This window comes from Lissotriton vulgaris, chromosome 1_1 (assembly GCF_964263255.1).
Source record: "Lissotriton vulgaris chromosome 1_1, aLisVul1.2, whole genome shotgun sequence".
Lineage (NCBI taxonomy): Eukaryota > Metazoa > Chordata > Amphibia > Caudata > Salamandridae > Lissotriton > Lissotriton vulgaris.
This window is the reverse complement of record NC_141685.1, coordinates 248,930,038-248,949,225: the sequence shown is the minus strand read 5'-3', so window position 1 is coordinate 248,949,225 and position 19,188 is coordinate 248,930,038. Positions and strand designations below refer to the sequence as shown.

At 49.3% G+C, this 19,188-nt stretch overlaps 6 non-coding genes across 6 annotated transcripts; 2 read left to right on the top strand and 4 right to left on the bottom strand.

The window, feature by feature from the left end:
• Nucleotides 1-1,125: 1,125 nt before the first annotated feature.
• TRNAD-GUC (transfer RNA aspartic acid (anticodon GUC)) lies at nt 1,126-1,197 on the bottom strand. The gene has a single exon. It is a non-coding gene; the product is annotated as a tRNA-Asp (tRNA).
• A 2,843-nt stretch (nt 1,198-4,040) lies between these two features.
• TRNAQ-CUG (transfer RNA glutamine (anticodon CUG)) lies at nt 4,041-4,112 on the top strand. The gene has a single exon. It is a non-coding gene; the product is annotated as a tRNA-Gln (tRNA).
• A 5,138-nt stretch (nt 4,113-9,250) lies between these two features.
• TRNAE-CUC (transfer RNA glutamic acid (anticodon CUC)) lies at nt 9,251-9,322 on the bottom strand. Its single transcript has one exon. It is a non-coding gene; the product is annotated as a tRNA-Glu (tRNA).
• A 9-nt stretch (nt 9,323-9,331) lies between these two features.
• On the bottom strand, nt 9,332-9,403 carry TRNAE-CUC (transfer RNA glutamic acid (anticodon CUC)). The gene has a single exon. It is a non-coding gene; the product is annotated as a tRNA-Glu (tRNA).
• A 4,081-nt stretch (nt 9,404-13,484) lies between these two features.
• TRNAV-AAC (transfer RNA valine (anticodon AAC)) lies at nt 13,485-13,557 on the top strand. Its single transcript has one exon. It is a non-coding gene; the product is annotated as a tRNA-Val (tRNA).
• Nucleotides 13,558-15,072: 1,515 nt separating this feature from the next.
• Nucleotides 15,073-15,145, bottom strand: TRNAA-AGC (transfer RNA alanine (anticodon AGC)). The gene has a single exon. It is a non-coding gene; the product is annotated as a tRNA-Ala (tRNA).
• Nucleotides 15,146-19,188: the final 4,043 nt, after the last annotated feature.

Genomic DNA, 19,188 nt, shown 5'->3' with positions numbered 1-19,188 from the left:
GGATGAGAGAAAAGATGGATGGATGAGTGATGGGGGAAAAGGATTGATTCGTGAGTGGATGAGTAGATGGATGGGTGGATAGATGGAAGGAAGAATGGCTAAGTGAAAGGGTCAATGGAGAGAGAAAGGGAGGATGGATGGATGGATGGCTGAAAAGGTGAATGGGTGGAAGGAAGAGTGACTGGGTGGATGGATGAGTAAGTAAAAGGATGGCTGGATGGGTTAAAGGGTAAATGGCTGGATGGGTGAAAGGGTAAATGGCTGGATGGGTGAAAGGGTAAATGGCTGGATGGTGAAAGGGTAAATGGATGGATGGGTGGAAGAGTGGATGAATGAGTAAAAGTGTGGATAGATGAATGAAATGATGGATGGATGGAAGTATACATGATGAATAGGTTAGCGAATGGAAGAATATGTTTGGATTTGGATGGGCTTACTTACATCCTATTGCGCGACCTCCTCTGATGTGTCTGTAAAACGTTACTTTTGTCCCAAAGTTTGGTCCTGAACTTTTACACTCACCGTCCTGAATTTGCACCAATGCCAGTTGGTCTCCCTACTGGACAGGGTTTTACTTACAAGGCAGGGACCTGCCGTCCTATCATGTCCCAATATAGAGGGCAAACACCGACCAGTGTTAGGTGCTCATGCTGGACCCGGGGAATATAAGATCTCTTATGAGGGTGGGGGGGCGTGCACGTCCGGCCCAGTGGCACTTTTACTTTCACAATGTGTCTGGAGGTTCTAAACTATTAGGTTTAAATAGATAAAAGTGACACCTTCGTATAAAACAATTCCCCATTCAGAGCCCGCCCCCAACATTCCATTTATTTAGCATGAAGAATACTCGGTGAAAAGCATTTTCCATGTAGTTTTTTTATTTTAATGTCATATTTATTTATATAAATAATAAGCCTCAAGTACTTTTTACTTTTTCAATTACTTAAAAGGAAAAGGCACAAATGTTGTCCAAAAGGTAAAACACTTCTAAATATTTCCAATTGTAAAGGTGTGGCCATAAATAAAAAGTATCAGCAAATTTTAATATGAGTGTAACATTATAAATTGCATTTAAAAAATGTTTTCCATCCTCAAAATGTTTGCTTAGTTTAAAATTTTATAAATCTCCCCGTCGGGGAATTGAACCCCGGTCTCCCGCGTGACAGGCGGGGATACTGACCACTATACTAACGAGGATATGATGTGCTAGCTGCAGCTAAGCAGCTCCTCGTGCAGACTTCACCCCGCCCTGTCCTGCCTGTGACTGATCTTTGTCATTTCCGAGTTTCTTCGCACCAACACAGGGGGCCACAGGCTCCGCTCCCAGGGCTGCTTCAGACGGGGCCCCGGACTGGCTCTTCAGCCCAGGGGCCCCTGGCTCTGTCTGATGAGGGGGCATTGCAGCGGGGGCTGCACACAGGGAGGGGGCGGGAGACACCACCCCCCTCGCCCCCGCCGGAGGAGAGAGCTGGGCTGTAAAGGTGAAGAGGGGAGGCAGGAAAAGCCCCGGCGTGTGAGGGTCCGAGAAAGAGGCGCTTTGCATTGTGAAGCAGAGGGGAAAAAAGTGAAGAGTTTGCAAAAGTCCTTCCAGCCGGATCCAGCGACCTAAGGAGGACAGTCACTCCACTACAGTCCTCCGCTCTACCAACTGAGCTATCGAAGGCTCGCCAAGGATCATGATGACAAGGCGCTATACGCCATGATGAGTGGGCACCGAGCTTAGGCACTGATATGTTTTTAATCACTTGATAAAGCTGCAAACCCGACAGATATTTCACTAATAGGGAAACGGCAGAGTCCTGACTGATTTTCATGATATATTTCCATTTATTATGTTTGGGATCCAAAAGTTAATAATTGGGTTATGTTATCTAGTTATATATGTGTAGCGCTCAAACACCGAAGGTTTCCTGGTATTGGATCTGAGTTATATTTGTTCATTTATTTATTTATGGTATTTCGTTTTTACATTTGGATACATTATTGCTTTACCACCTTCTCTATAAAAGAGGCCTGCCAGGAATCCAGTCTGAGGGGTCAGAGAGCAATCAGAGGTCACCGGGCCATAATTGTATCAAGGAGGGGTGTTTACTTCCGGTGCCCCGGGGCCTCCGTACTCTGGCCCCCCGAATTAGGGACCAGGCCCCCCTTTTAACACCTGACTCAGAATAACAAGACAGAGCAGCCGAAAGCTTACTGGGGACCCGCATGAATGAAAGGAACAAATGGGGGAAAGAAACTGCACCCTGACCCTATCAGTGCACACTTTTACATCCGTTGTAAACATAGGTGCATATTTTGATTTAGAACTTGTTTACATTTGACATGAATAAATATGGAAACATTTGTACTTCAGAATGTTTACCCTGCCCTCCCATGCTGCAGACGTTTCTTATCCTACCCGATTGTTAAAAAAGCTTTTACATTCTTGTCTTTTAAAATGAAATGATGTCAGAAAGGGACAACACTGAAGAAAATGCCAACAAATGTGTGTTTATTGCTTTTAACCTCAGATGTTTACTTTTGTAAACACACACCACAGAGGCTCCTCCCCGCTCTCCCAGAATGCTGTGCGGGATTATTCGGGGTCTCCCCCTGTCAAGGCTGCTGATGTCCCATTGCTGCTCCAGGGCCCTGTGGGCTGTGAGTGCTGTGGCGGTGCTGCCCCCTGGCGGTCACCCTGAGCATCTGAAGATACCTGGGAAGAAGCCAGGGTGCACCTGAGCTGGTCCTCCCTCCTCTGTGTGAACCAATCCAGTGTCAGGACTGGGGTCAGGGCTGTTAGTAGGAGGAGAGGGGGTGTGACTGGAGCCCCCTGGTGGCAGCCTGGGGCCTCTGACAGGTGCAGGGGGGGGGGGCTCAAGGAAGCAGCTGGAGGGTAACTGGAGAGGCGTCTGTGGGCCCTCAGCCTGGTGAGGAGACACAGGAGTGCAGGGGGGTCCTGGGGAGAGGGGCGTGGCTTCGTCTGGCTCCAGTTGGGGGGGCAGTAAGAGGCAGTGCGGGGGCTGCTGCTGTCCTCTGGTCCTGGGCTCTGGGTCTGGAGAAGTTCCAGGGTTGTAAATGAGACAGAGCAGGTTGTTGCACAAATCATGACCCCTCCTTCCTTCTGGTTTGTCAGGGGTGTGGGGGTGTCTGTGACCCCAATGATGGTCAGACCCTGAGGGTGGCAGTGTGACCTGAAGAATACAGATGGGAGTATGACAGGACAGACACCTCTCACAGAAACAGAGCTGTGCAATGTGAAAGCAGCCTCCCATATGGTCTAGCGGTTAGGAATCCTGGTTTTCACCCAGGCGGCCCGGGAGTCCTCCCGGTATGGGAAGTACAGTTTTTTGTTGTTGCAAGATTATAAAATGTATTTTATTCCATCCGAACAAAAATGGTTCTGGAAGTCCTAATAACTCTCACTTGCGTCTCTTCCCTTCTATCAGTCTAAAGCCCTTTGAGGTTTACACCGACCCCTCGGCTCCTGTCCCCCCCCAGCCCTTCCTGCGCAGCTGCTGTATTATTAAAGAACTGGAGTGAAAAAGCCACAGATCGATGCTATGAAGGGTTATTCGATGTTTGCCTTTTATCACACAACAAAGAGTACAGATTATATATAAATTGCGCGTGGCATAAAACGAAGGCACCCGTTTCCTGTGCTCTCACCGTGTGAAATGCTCGTTTCTTTCCTGCTCCGCCCGTGCTATGGGAGAGGCGCTTTAGAGTCTGTGTTGTGACATTAATAACGCGCTGTGTTGATTTATAGGAGATGAGGATTTAGGAAGTTCCTGTTTTCTCTCCTCTGTGGGGGCAGCTCCTGTGTCGTCGTTTCTCGGCACTACACCAACTTTAAGAGTAAGTTTAAGCACAGTCATGAAAGGACAGATGAAAGCATCAATGTGTCACTTTCCATGTGTTGGTTAAAACAAAGTTTCGTGTACAGTGTTTTAAGGATTTAATTGAGAAATAGACTTCTTTAATTGGACGTTTAACATACACTGTTGACCACTAGAAAGTCAGCACTTAGGTGAAAAGTGACAAAAATGTTTCTATGTGGTTCCATGGTGTAATGGTTAGCACTCTGGACTCTGAATCCAGCGATCCGAGTTTAAATCTCGGTGGGACCTGAGATACTTTTTACTTTTCACTTCATTTGTTTTATATTATTGTAGGTATTGAGCAGGGCGCCATTTGTATTTGTTATTTGCTTCCAATTATTCTGGGTCTAGAGTAGTGGGGCATTTGTATCCCGAACATACCCCCTCCCTTTCTGTTTTCATTCTCCTCCTGGTCTCTGTGGACATCCATACATTCTCTTTAGGCGGTGCTGGGCAACACAGGTGTTTTATCATTCCTGTGCCTGTGTGGACACCTTTCTCATGTGGCTGCACAACAGTCACACGCACAGTGTGGACCGGACTCCAGCGCCCTTCACACCGGATAACTTACAACTTGAAGTCGTGGTGAGGCCCGAGACTTGAGACCCATGCCCTTGTTAAAGGCACTCAGCGCCTGCTCTCCCCATGACAGGACACAGGCCACTCACCTCCATACACACAACAGGGGCACAGGTGTCTCCACTCACCTCCATACACACAACAGGGGAGCAGGTGTCTTCACTCACCTCCATACACACAACAGGGGTGCAGGTGTCTCCACTCACCTCCATACACACAACAGGGGAGCAGGTGTGTCCACTCACCTCCATACACACCACAGGGGAGCAGGTGTCTCCACTCACCTCCATACACACAACAGGGGAGCAGGTGTCTCCACTCACCTCCATACACACAACAGGGGCGCAGGTGTCTCCACTCACCTCCATACACACAACAGGGGAGCAGGTGTCTTCACTCACCTCCATACACACAACAGGGGTGCAGGTGTCTCCACTCACCTCAATACACACAACAGGGGAGCAGGTGTGTCCACTCACCTCCATACACACCACAGGGGAGCAGGTGTCTCCACTCACCTCCATACACACAACAGGGGCGCAGGTGTGTCCACTCACCTCCATGCACGCAACAGGGGAGCAGGTGTCTCCACCCACCTCCATACAGACAACAGGGGCGCAAGTGTCTCCACTCACCTCCATACAGACAACAGGGGCACACATGTCTCCTCTCACCTCCATACACACACCAGGGGCGCAGGTGTCTCCACTCACCTCCATACACACACCAGGGGCGCAGGTGTCTCCACTCACCTCCATACACACAACAGGGGCGCAGGTGTCTCCACTCACCTCCATACACACAACAGGGGAGCAGGTGTCTCCACTCACCTCCATACACACAACAGGGGCGCAGGTGTCTCCACTCACCTCCATACACACACCAGGGGAGCAGGTGTCTCCACTCACCTCCATACACACACCAGGGGAGCAGGTGTCTCCACTCACCTCCATACACACCACAGGGGAGCAGGTGACTCCACTCACCTCCATACACACATCAGGGGAGCAGGTGTCTCCACTCACCTCCATACACACAACAGGGGAGCGCGTGTCTCCACTCACCTCCATACACACAACAGGGGAGCAGGTGTGTCCACTCACCTCCATACACACCACAGGGGAGCAGGTGTCTCCACTCACCTCCATACACACAACAGTGGCGCAGGTGTCTCCACTCACCTCCATACACACAACAGGGGAGCAGGTGTCTACACTCACCTCCATGCACACAACAGGGGCGCAGGTGTCTCCACTCACCTTCATACACACAACAGGGGAGCAGGTGTCTCCACTCACCTCCATACACAGAACAGGGGCGCAGGTGTCTCCACTCACCTCCATACACAGAACAGGGGCGCAGGTGTCTCCACTCACCTCCATACACACACCAGGGGCGCAGGTGTCTCGGGGGTTCGGAAGGAGACGTCTTGTCCCACCTTCATTTAACAGAGGTGGGCAGCAGCTGCAGTCTCTGGGGGCCAGACTGTTAGTTTTGGCAAATTTAACGTACAAAATTGCACGAGAAGTTTCTTATTTTAATAATAGCAACTAAATGAGCACTTAATCATATAAACTCTCGGAAGAACCAATAAATGCAATTAAATGAGTAAAATCACACTTAATCACATAACTGAAAAACCAATAAATGAGTAAAAGGCATTCAGCTGGAGAATGCGGGCATCGATCCCGCTACCTCTCGAATGCTAAGCGAGCGCTCTAGCATCTGAGCTAATTCCCCTTCCATATGGCACGCGGGAGGTAGCGGGATTGATGCTGCATTCTCCACGCCTGTCCCTTTTCCTTCTTAAATTACATTTCCCTTCCTGAAAGTAGCCACTAGACAGAAGTTTGCTCTGTGATTCCCAGTTGCTCAATCTGTTGCCATTGAAGCGTCGGACGCAGCTCGTGCATGTCGTGCGCATGTCGTGTGCTCGTGCATGTCGTGTGCTTGTGCATGGGTTCAACTGCACGGGCGGATTGGCAAGGCGGGCATTCGGGCATGGCTGAAGGGCCGGTGTCTTAGTGCCCTCTATGGGCCGGTTTTTTCTCCCCTTTCCCAGTCCACAGAGAGTGGACTAGGAAAGGGGAGAAAAAAAACGGCCCACAGAGTGCACGGAGACAGAGACAGAGAAATGAAAGCAGCCTCGCTGTGCGGCCATACAGAGATTATCAGCTGTGGTCTCTCCTTCACCCCTGCCCTGCCAAGCAATCACGCTGAGGATGGGCTGGGGAGGGGTGGTTTTTTGCAAGAATCGGCCTCCCTGGGGGCCAGGTGTTGCTCAGGCCTTTGAGCTATTTTCACCTCGGGTCCCCTGGAGGCCCAGAAACAGTGTTAGTCTTAACACCTCGCCCACAGCCCTTCACACTCAGGGCATAGTGGGCGAGGAAGAATAGGTCTCGCTGTCGGGGCCAGGTGATGTTTGGAACTCGCACCATCGTCACCTCAGCCTCCCCCTGGCTACCGTGGATGACCCATCAGCTGTGTTTTGTGCTCCCCTGCCAGGACATTACCCTGAGGCCTGGAGGGCTGGGGAGGGCTGATTCATTTACTAATTGCAGGGGCCTTACCTTTGCTGTTCATGTGCTCCTGAGCTGAAGGTCTGGGGAGGGCTAAATAGGTTAGTAATAGCAGGGGCTTTGCCCTGTGTCCTGCACAAGAACAGTATCCTCCCACTTTCATTCCTTGTCTGTGCAAATGGTGTTTCATGAAAGGGCACGCCCCTTGAACATGGGCCACGCCCCTTGAATATGGGCCACGCCCCTTGAATATGGGCTACGCCCCTTGAATATGGGCCACGCCCCTTGAATATGGGCCACGCCTCATGAATGTGGGCCACGCCCCTTAAATATGGGCCACGCCCCTTGAATATGGGCCACGCCCCTTAAATATGGGCCACGCCCCTTGAATATGGGCCACGCCTCATGAATGTGGGCCACGCCCCTTAAATATGGGCCACGCCCCTTGAATATGGGCTACGCCCCTTGAATATGGGCCACGCCCCTTGAATATGGGCCACGCCCCTTGAATATGGGCCACGCCCCTTGAATATGGGCCGCTTTTTTCGTCAATGCCCGGGCAAAATTGTGATCCCAATACGACCCTAATGTAGACACCAGCCCCTGCCCCAGTTACGTCATAGGAGTTTGGCATTCATCGAAGTGGCTCTGTTGTGCCCACGAGTGGCAGAACGGGTGGTCCTCGCCACACATCACATTTACTTCCAGTTTACCTCACTTGTCTGCGGTGCACTTTAAACTCGCCTCTGCGGGGTGTTGCTTTTTAAGGGTTTTCTGTGCACAATACGGCAGGTCCGCGTTTTATTAATATTTCTGTAAATTGTCAGAACTGGCAAAATCTGAGATAATCTCATTTGAATCCTTGAACCCGCTGCTATAGAGGCGTCTGGCGCATGAGGCTGGCGCATGTTGTTTCCTGTAGATCGGGGCGTTCATTGAGCGTTCTGCTGCAATCAACCCTATGCACCAATTATGTAATACCAGTTGGGCATTCATCACACTGAGGGGCTTATTATCAAGGAGAGGGAAAGCCCCCCAGCGTGACTTTTCCTCTCCTTGTAAATATCACCCTTTCGCGTGCAGCACTGTGCGTGGAAGGGGCGTTCCATGGGTGCTGCTATGGGTATCCCCACGCATCACCCATCTCCAGATTTACTCGAATACGCAAATCTGGAGATGCGTGTGAACGCGACGTCACCCTAGAGGTGGCAGAGCGAGGCGCAACGAGGAGAAATGTTTTCATTTCTCCTCGTTTTTTCCTCTTTCAATGCGTGCTGCGTTCTACAGCACGCGTTGAAAGAGGAAAAAGCCTCTTGTGATTGTTTTTGTGCCGGATGGTGCCCCTTCCTGCACAAAAGCAATCTCCCCATGACGCAGGCATCCTGCACCATGGTGCTAGGCTGCCTGCGCCGGTGCATGGCTGCAGTTTGTGCGCCAGCGCAGGGGAAGCACAGCGATGCAACATATTCTTGTAAATTTGTTGCATCTCTGTGCTTTCCAAACTAACGCAGCACGGCGCAGAAAAATGACTTGCTGCACCATGCTGCGTTAGTTTGTTGTAAATCTGCTCTTAGAGTTTAAAATTAAAATTAAAATTCTCTGTACAAGTGAAGGGATTTTAAATCGGAGGCTAAAAATGAAGTTGGAGCAGCACGAGCAGAGCCCAGAGTGATGTGGACGGGCACGAGTCGAGCCAGAGTGATGTGGACGGGCACGAGTCGAGCCAGAGTGATGTAGACGGGCACGAGTCGAGCAAGAGTGATGTGGACGGGCACGAGTCGAGCCAGAGTGATGTGGGCGGCTGTTGGCTTCACTGAGGCGCTGACGGCTCCGAGGAAGTGACAGAGGCTGGTTTAGGAGCTTAAAAGAAAAGGAGGTGTGGGGGAGCCCAGTTCATGGGCTTATCGCTGAAAAATAAACTGCAACGTTCTCAATAGAATTTTGATTTATGTTTGTGGTTTAACAAAAGTATTTCTTAATTTCTATACATATTTGATGTATTTCTGTAGTTTGAGTATTGTTTTAGTTTAACCTCTTTCAGTCAGTGTCCAGGGCTTCCAATGACCCATCAGTGGGGGGAGGGGCGACAACAGAAATCAAAAGATTAATAAAAACCAGTATTTCACTAAGATCTTTAAAATTGTAACCATTTGTTATACATGGCTCGAATATTGGGCCGATCATGAAAGAATCAGTGTCATTAAACATGAAATTCTATTTTTTAAAAATCCACCAAAAGCACAATCAATCGAACAGTTGTGAAATAAAGAGTAAAAAAAAAAATCCCACTTCCCTGACCGGGAATCGAACCCGGGCCGCGGCGGTGAGAGCGCCGAATCCTAACCACTAGACCACCAAAAAAAATCCCACTTCCCTGACCGGGAATCGAACCCAGGCCGCGGCGGTGAGAGCGCCGAATCCTAACCACTAGACCACCAGGGAGCGCTATTAAGTTATTCAATTTTTATCCCTTAATCACTGTAAAGGTGCAGCGCCGGGTGTAAATGTGTGAATGTTGGATGGAGGCGCTATTTATATTCACATTCATCCTACCGCTGCTTTTACAGAAAAACCCCAAAACAGGAAAGTATCATATAGCAGTTAAAAAACTGTTTTGCAGACTACAACCTAAGGAAACGGACAAAATAAAACAAAGACGCACTTAGAAGAGAGACCGAGGCCTGGGTGAGTGAGAAACGCCAAGGATCTCCCTTCACTGAGAGACCTCGACTGCGCAGCGTTCAGTGACCTCCGCTCAGTGAGAGCTACACACGTGCACAGGGAGCTCTTATCTGTGCATCGGTCACTGGTGTTCAGTGAGATTCCTATTAGATGCGAGTGTGGTACACTCAGCTGCGCAGGGTCAGTGACCTGGATTCAGTGAGAGAGGCCATAGCTCTGCAGGTTTCCCTCGCACATATTCACTGACGGATATTTCAGCTGTGCAGGGTTCAGGCATGAGCATCCAGTGAGAGCTCACGTGCCCTGATGTTTTCAGTGACATGCAGTCAGTGAGAGTCTGCTTACCTGTGCAGCGATCAGTGAAATGTGCACTGAGTGAGAGATCTCTTACTCCTGCAGCCCAAGTCAAGTCAAGTCAAGTCAGAGAATTTATATAGCGTGCTACATACCCAGAGGGTCTCAAGGCGCTTGAGGAGGGGTGGGGAATTACTTGTCAAATATCCACGTTTTAAGTTGCTTTCTGAAAGCTAGGTGGTTCTGGGTAAGGCGAAGGTAAGTGGGAAGTGAGTTCCAGGTTTTAGCTGCCAGGTAGGAGAAGGATCTACCTCCCATGGTGGTTTTGTTGATGCGAGGTACAGTGGCGAGGGCTTGGTTGGATGATCGTAGCTGGCGGGAGGGGAGTGATGTGCATTCAGTGAGAGGCGATGCTTGTGCAGCATTGAGTACTGTGCATTCAGTGAGAGGCGATGCTAGTGCAGCATTGCGTACTATGCATTCAGTGAGAGGCGATGCTTGTGCAGCATTAAGTACTGTGCATTCAGTGAGAGACGATGCTTGTGCAGCATTGAGTACTGTGCATTCAGTGAGTTCAAGTTCAAGTTCTGGCATTTGTATAGCGCACTGCTCACCCAGAGGGTCTCAAGGCGCTTGGGGAAGGGATTCATTATATGTCAAATATCCAAGTTTTAAGATCTTTTCTGAAGGCGATGTGATTTTGAGTAAGGCGGAGGTGAGTGGGGAGTGAGTTCCAGGTCTTGGCGGCAAGGAAGGAGAAGGATCTGCCACCCATGGTGGATTTTCGGATGCGCGGGACCGCGGCAAGGGCTTGATTGGACGATCTTAGTTGGCGGGTGGGTTTGTAGAAGGATAGGCGAGTGTTAAGGCATTCGGGTCCTAGATTGTAGAGGGCCTTGTGTGCATGGGTGAGAAGGCGGAATGTAATTCTTTTGTTGACGGGAAGCCAGTGGAGGTCTTTTAGGTGTCCGGAGATGTGATCTTGGCGAGGGATGTTTAATATGAGTCTCGCTGATGCGTTTTGGATGCGTTGGAGTTTTTTCTGTAATTTTGCTGTGATTTCGGCGTATAGGGTGTTTCCGTAGTCCAGTCGACTTTTGACCAGTGCGTGGGTGACAGTCTTTCTTGTCTCCAGGGGGATCCAATGGAAGATCTTTTTGAGAGTGCGGAGTACGTTGAAGCAAGAGGATGAGACTGCGTTGACTTGTCTGGACATTGAGAGAGAGGAGTCTAGGATGAAGCCAAGGTTACGTGCGTGGTCTGTGGGTGTGGGTGCTGTTCCCAGAGCGGAAGCCCACCAAGAGTCGTCCCATGCGGAGGGGGAAGATCCTAGGATGAGCACCTCCATTTTGTCTGAGTTGAGTTTTAGGCGGCTATGTTTCATCCATTCGGCTACTTCTTTCATGCCTTCGTGAAGATTGATTTTGGCGATGTTGGGGTCTTTGGTGAGGGAAAGGATTAACTGGGTGTCGTCGGCGTAGGAGATGATGTTAAGGTTGTGTTGACGCGCGATGGAGGCAAGTGGACTCATGTAGACGTTGAAGAGGGTGGGACTGAGTGAAGATCCTTGTGGTACACCACAGATGACTTCGGTGGCCTCAGAGTTGAAAGGGGGAAGTCGGACTCTTTGAGTTCTCCCAGAGAGGAATGAGGTGATCCAGTCCAAGGCTTTTCCTTGTATGCCGATGTTGCTGAGGCGATGTATAAGGGTACTGTGGCAGACTGTGTCAAAAGCGGCGGAGAGGTCGAGTAGAATGAGGGCCACTGTTTCTCCGTTGTCCAGTAGAGTTCAGATGTCGTCAGTAGCTGCAATGAGGGCAGTTTCGGTGCTGTGTTTGGCTCGAAATCCGGATTAAGAAGGGTCAAGGGAGTTGTTGGATTCAAGGAAGGCGGCGAGCTGGCTGTTGACGGCTTTCTCGATGACTTTGGCCGGGAATGGGAGGAGGGAAATGGGCCGGTAGTTTTTAAGTTCAGAGGGGTCTGCTGTGAGTTTCTTCAGGAGGGCGCTGAGTTCGGCGTGTTTCCAACTATCTGGAAAGGTGGCAGATCTGAATGAACAGTTGATGACATCACGATGGTGGGGTGCGATGATGGAGTCCGCTTTGTTGAAGATGTGGTGGGGCAGGGGTCAGTTGGCGAGCCAGAGTGGATTGAGTTCATAAGGCGGATGGTGTCTTCAGTGGTGATTGGGTTCCAGGCGCTAAGGGTGTTAGTTGGCGGGGTTGGATCAGAGGGGGTGGGGAGGGTTGAACGCTGGGAGTGTTCTCGAAGCTGTTGTGAATGTTGGCAATTTTGTTGTAGAAGAAGGAGGATAGCGCGTCGCAGAGTTCTTGGGATGGAGTGATGTCGTTGGATGCTGCGGTGGGGTTGGTGAATTCTTTGACGATGTTGAAAAGTTCCTTGCTGTTGTGAGAGTTGTTGTCGAGACGATCTTTGAATGCTGATTTCTTGGGGGATCGAATCAGTCGGTGGTGTTTGCGGGTGGCTGCTTTAATGGAGGACATGTTGTCTGTGGTCTGGTTTTTTCTCCATGTTTTCTCCAGAGTGCGGCATAGCTTCTTGGATTTTTTCAGGTCATCGTTGAACCAGGGAGCCTTTTTGTTGACTGATTTGATCTGGTGTTTTTTCAGGGGTGCTAATTCGTCAGCACTGTGGGTGATCCATTGCTTGAGGTTGGTGGCCGCTTGGTTTGGGTCCAATGAGAAGGTGGGAGGGTTTTGGTTGAGTGATGTGAGGAGTTGGTCGGAGGTGATTTTGTTCCAGTTTCTCCGAGGAATGGGTTGTGGGCGATTGTGGATCAGGGTGGTTTTGTAGCTGAAGTGAACACAGCTGTGGTCCGTCCAGTGGAGGGTTGTGGTGCGATCGAAGGAGATGTGTTTGCTGGAGGTGAAGATGGGGTCGAGCGTGTGTCCGGCTGCCTGGGTGGGGGTGTCAACGAGTTGTTTGAGTCCGAGCTTGTGCAGCATTGAGTACTGTGCATTCAGTGAGAGGCGATGCTTGTGCAGCATTGAGTACTGTGCATTCAGTGAGAGGCGATGCTTGTGCAGCATTGAGTACTATGCATTCAGTGAGAGGCGATGCTTGTGCAGCATTGAGTACTGTGCATTCAGTGAGAGGCGATGCTTGTGCAGCATTGAGTACTGTGCATTTAGTGAGAGGCGATGCTTGTGCAGCATTCAGTACTGTGCTTTCAGTGAGAGGCGATGCTTGTGCAGCATTGAGTACTGTGCATTCAGTGAGAGGCGATGCTTGTGCAGCATTCAGTACTATGCATTCAGTGAGAGGCGATGCTTGTGCAGCATTGAGTACTGTGCATTCAGTGAGAGGCGATGCTTGTGCAGCATTGAGTACTGTGCATTCAGTGAGAGGCGATGCTTGTGCAGCATTGAGAACTGTGCTTTCAGTGAGAGGCGATGCTTGTGCACCCTTGAGTTCTACGTGTTCAGTGAGAGAACTTTAGAAAAGCTTCCATACCACTGCTGTTATCCAGCTGCCTCTGGTGCTCTTTGCTCATTGGAGCTAAAGGTGCCCGTACCACCTCCAATGGGTTTCCGTAGTGTAGTGGTTATCACGTTCGCCTAACACGCGAAAGGTCCCCGGTTCGAGACCGGGCGGAAACACTTTTTTTCCCTTTAAAAATGCAACTCACAACAGTTCATTCTTTTACTTTTCTGATTCAATCTCGGGCTGGAAACGTGAGACCCCAGTGTTCGAGGCTCTTTCCTTTCCAATGTCCTTATACATTCAGCTGCTTCAAAGACAGACTCGGACTCTTTCTGTCCCTTTACAGACAGCAGGACAGCCGCTGCCATCCATCACTCACAGGCAGGAGTGTAAATGTATAGGCATTTATATAGCGCACTACTTACCCGTAGGGTTCCAAGGCGCTTCGACCGCTGCGAAACCCTTCCTGGCTTCCCTGAGAGATGGTCCCTTAATGGGTATCTCCAGGGGGAGCACGTGTCGCCACTCACCTCAATACACAATACAGGGGCGCACATGTCTCCACTCACCTTCATACACACAACAGGGGCGCAGGTGTCTTCACTCACCTCCATACACACAACAGGGGAGCAGGTGTATCCACTCACCTCCATACACACAACAGGGGCGCACATGTCTCCACTCACCTCCATACACACAACAGGGGAGCACGTGTCTCCACTCACCTCCATACACACAACAGGGGAGCAGGTGCCTCCACTCACCTCCATACACACAACAGGGTAGCAGGTGTCTCCACTCACCTCCATGCACACACCAGGGGAGCACGTGTCGCCACTCACCTCCATACACACAACAGGGGAGCAGGTGTCTCCACTCACCTCCATACACACAACAGGGGACCAGGTGTATCCACTCACCTCCATACACACAACAGAGGAGCAGGTGTCTCCACTCACCTCCATACACACAACAGGGGCGCACGTGTCTCCACTCACCTCCATACACACAACAGGGGCGCGCATGTCTCCACTCACCTCCATACACACACCAGGGGAGCAGGTGTCTCCACTCACCTCCATACACACAACAGGGGAACAGGTGTCTCCACTCACCTCCATACACACAACAGGGGAGCAGGTGTCTCCACTCACCTCCATACACACAACAGGGGAACAGGTGTCTCCACTCACCTTCATGCACGCAACAGGGGAGCAGGTGACTCCACTCACCTCCATACACACAACAGGGGTGCACATGTCTCCACTCACCTCCATACACAGAACAGGGGCGCAGGTGTCTCCACTCACCTCCATACACACAACAGGGGCGCACGGGTCACCACTCACCTCCATACACACACCAGGGGAGCAGGTGTCTCCACTCACCTCCATACACACCACAGGGGAGCAGGTGTCTCGGGGGATCAGAAGGAGACGTCTTGTCCCCCCATCATTTCACAGAGGTGGGCAGCAGCTGCAGTCCCTGGGGGCCAGACTGTTAGTTTTGGCAAATTTAACGTATAAAATTGCACGAGAAGTTTCTTCTTTTAATAATAGCAACTAAATGAGCACTTAATCATATAAAACTCTCGGAAGAACCAATAAATGCAATTAAATGAGTAAAATCACACTTAACCACATAACTGAAAAACCAATTAAATGCAATTAAATGAGTAAAAGGCTTTAAGCTGGAGAATGCGGGCATCGATCCCGCTACCTCTCGCATGCTAAGCGAGCGCTCTACCATCTGAGCTAATTCCCCTTCTACTTGACACCTTGGAGGTAGTGAGGTTGATGCTACATTGTTCGCGCCTGTTCCTTTTCATTTAAATTACATTTTCCTTCCTGAAAGAAGCTACTGGACAGAGGTTTGTTCTGTGATTCCCAGATGCTCAATCTGTTGCCATTGACGCGTCTGACACAGCTCGTGCGCATGTCGTGTGCTCGTGCATGTCGTGTGCTCGTGCATGCTGTCAACTCAGGGCGGATTGGCAATGCGGGCATTCGGGCATGGCTGAAGGGCCGGTGTCTTAGTGCCCTCTATGGGCCAGTTTTTTCTCCCCTTTCCCAGACCACAGAGAGTGGACTAGGAAAGGGGAGAAAAAAAACGGCCCACAGAGGGCACGGAGACAGACACAGAGATATGAAAGCAGCCTCGCTGTGCGGCCATACAGAGATTATCAGCTGTGGCCTCTCCTTCACCCTCTGCCCTGCCAAGCAATCACGCTGAGGATGGGCTGGGGAGGGGTGGTTTTTTGCAAGAATCGGCCTCCCTGGGGGCCAGGTGTTGCTCAGGCCTTTGAGCTATTTTCACCTCGGGTCCCCTGGCGGCCCAGAAACAGTGTTAGTCTTAACACCTCGCCCACAGCCCTTCACATTCAGGGCATAGTGGGCGAGGAAGAATAGGTCTCGCTGTGGGGGAGAGGTGATGTTTGGAACTCGCACCATCGTCACCTCAGCCTCCCCCTGGCTACCGTGGATGACCCATCAGCTGTGTTTTGTGCTCCCCTGCCAGGACATTGCCCTGAGGCCTGTAGGGCTGGGGAGGGCTGATTAATTTACTAATTGCAGGGGCCTTACCTTTGCTGTTCACGTGCTCCTGAGCTGAAGGTCTGGGGAGGGCTAAATAGGTTAGTAAAAGCAGGGGCTTTGCCCTGTGTCCTGCACAAGAAAAGTATCCTCCCACTTTTATTCCTTGTCTGTGCAAATGGTGTTTCATGAATGGGCACGCCCCTCGAAAATGGGCCATGCCCCTTAAATGTGGGCCACGCCCCTTGAATATGGGCCACGCCCCTTGAATATGGGCCACGCCCCTTGAATATGGGCCACGCCCCTTGAATATGGGCCATGCCTCATGAATGTGGGACGCTTTTTTTGTCAATGCCCGGCCAAAATTGTGATCCCAATCCGACCCTAATGTAGACACCATGCCCATGCCCCAGTTACGTCATAGGAGTTTGGCATTCATCGAAGTGACTCTGTTGTGCCCACGAGTGGCAGAACGGGTGGTCCTCGCCACACATCACATTTACTTCCAGTTTACCTCACTTGTCTGCAGTGCACTTTAAACTCGCCTCTGCAGGGTGTTGCTTTGTAAGGGTTTCTGTGCACAATACGGCAGGTCCGCGTTTTATTAATATTTCTGTAAATTGTCAGAACTGGCAAAATCTGAGATAATCTCATTTGAATCCTTGAACCCGCTGCTATAGAGGCGTCTGGCACATAAGGCTGGCGCATGTCGTTTCCTGTAGATAGGGGCGTTCATTTAGCGTTCTGCTGTAATCAACCTTGTGCACCAATTATGTAATACCAGTTGGGCATTCATCACACTGAGGGCAGGGGCGGCTGGTGACATTTGACAGTGGTGGGGCGTAAGCTAATTTGCATATTGCACCGCAGCAAGCGAGCGTAGCAAGCGAGCCCGAACCTCTTTAAGGGGGTTACAATGCGGTCGTTACAACAACCGCGTTGTTACATCGCAATACATTACAATGCAAGTAGTTACATTGACTTGCTGTAGGGGGTGCGCTAACCTAATGAATAGTATAATTTACTATTCCAAAACCTTCCCTACTGTTACGCAGACTGGAGTTGGAATAGTAAATTATACTATTCCTAAGTCCAGTACGCCCCCTACAGCAAGTCGATGTAACTACTTGCGTTGTAATGTACTGCGATGTAGCAACGCGGTCGTTGTAACGACTGTGTTGTAATTGCATTGAAAAAGCATTTGTGATGTAAGATGCTATATTTACTGGAAGCTGCTTTCCAAGTCATAGAAATAATTATGTCAGTTATCTGTCAGCAATGCTAGTGGTAAGAATGACAAACTATCTTATTGTCATCAATACTACTAACTTCGTTCTCGTTTAGTGAAAACCTTCCTGGAAATATTTTTGCCTACGTTCATGGTGGACTGGTCCAAGAATTCCATCTGTAGCTCAATGATATGAAGGCCCTAGTCGACCCTTTATAATCATGGCCCCTTGTCTAACAAGAGTTGGCAAAGCCAATAGGCCTTGGCAATCTGGTGCAATGTTTAATTTTGTTTTATTTACAAGCATATGCCTCAAAATAAAAAGGGAAAAAAGAAAATATGCTGCCTCCTAAATATTGCTCTTTATGCTTGACATAAAAAATCGCATTTTAAAAAACATTCACAGATGCAGCTGCTTTACCACTGATGATTTTTAAGCAACAAGCCATTCCCGTTGTACCTACCTGAGGAAGTCTGGAGACTCATGCTTACTTTTTCAAAGTAAATGAGTCCATGACACTCAGTCGGGAGTGTCAAAGCGGAGCAGCATAACAAAGACAGTATTACATGGTCACTACCTGTGGCTGGTTACTGCCCTGACACCAGTTTTTTTAAAAAGCCTTATTTTAACACTAGGAGCAGTTCAGTTTGTGGTATGTGCTATAGAAATGATCCTTCCAACCACCACCACTACTACAATCACTACTGGGTTGCAAATCGAAGGACCACGTGCATGAAAGAGCAGGGATGCATTCGCTTCTCACATCTGATATAAGATAACTAGAAAGCTCTGGTTGGTGTTTTTGTCTCTGGTGTCCTTCAGAAGCAAAAATACAGTTGGATGATGTAATGCTCATTAAACTTCCTTTGCTAAAGCCCCATAATGGTCTCTGTTTGGGTCACATCTCCAAAAGAAACACGGTAGGGAGGTTTCATTTCTTTTTGAGACTACATGAGGTCCCAACCAGACCCTTTGGTGTGTCAGAACCCCATAGAGGGTTGAGTATGAAATAAGAGAGATGACGAATTGGCTTTTTTATGGTGTGGTGCAGCGCCTATACACACCAGACAATGATGTCAGAAGCAAATGTAGTTGGAGCACGCACCATCAAACCACGCAGCATAGGAATGCAGAGGCTTTCAGCCCAAAGCCAGGGTGGGAGGTAGGAAGCCCAGAACAATCAGATATGACAGAAAGAGTGACGTATCCCAGCCTCACTAAGGAAGACAGCAGCAAGTAGAGATTTAAGCAGTGCAGAGGGATAAAAGTTAACAGAATCCCTGTGCTTGAGAGAGCGGTGGCTGCGTAAAGCATTAAAAAGTGAGCACAGCAATCACATCAAACATTATACAATATTTGATGCAACCTCGCTGCCACCACCCAGGCCCTCATCTTTCGACCTCTCGAGTACTGCAAGTCACTGTATGTAGGAATAGTAAAACAGATCTGAGGCGCAAGATGACCACAATGCAGAGGCCATTTTAGTGCACAGTACATTGTAAGTACATTTAAAAATAATGTCGATGTTGCCTTGTTTTTTAAGCAGCATGGTTGTGCTTTAAATGCAGCCCCCAAAAATGTTCAGCCACTTTAAAATAAATGTATGCAAAGGGAACTTTCTTTTTTAAACATTTTATTTGAGGGGCTAACTACCTTCATTGACATTGTGGATTATATCAAGCCAAACTCATTTTTAGTTACCTGGAAAGGCACTAAGCAAACCACACCTTTCAAAAGAAGTTTACATTTGATCCACACACACATGTTGGCACTGACAACACCAGCTCTTATTACGATTTTTAACTCCGACCTCAGAGGTAATTTGCAAATCAAGTTAAATAAAAAATATATATAATGTCATACATGAGGTCACGTTGAGAGTGCAAAACCTTAATAATGGCAGCTGCTTTCCCCCTGGGATAAAATCGACTTGAAGCCAGGCCTCAAATCTAAAACACACAACATCAGATTGCTTATAAACTGCAAAAAACACATATTTACTCCACCCCAGATGGGACTCGAAAACTGCAACAACAAAAAAATTCTC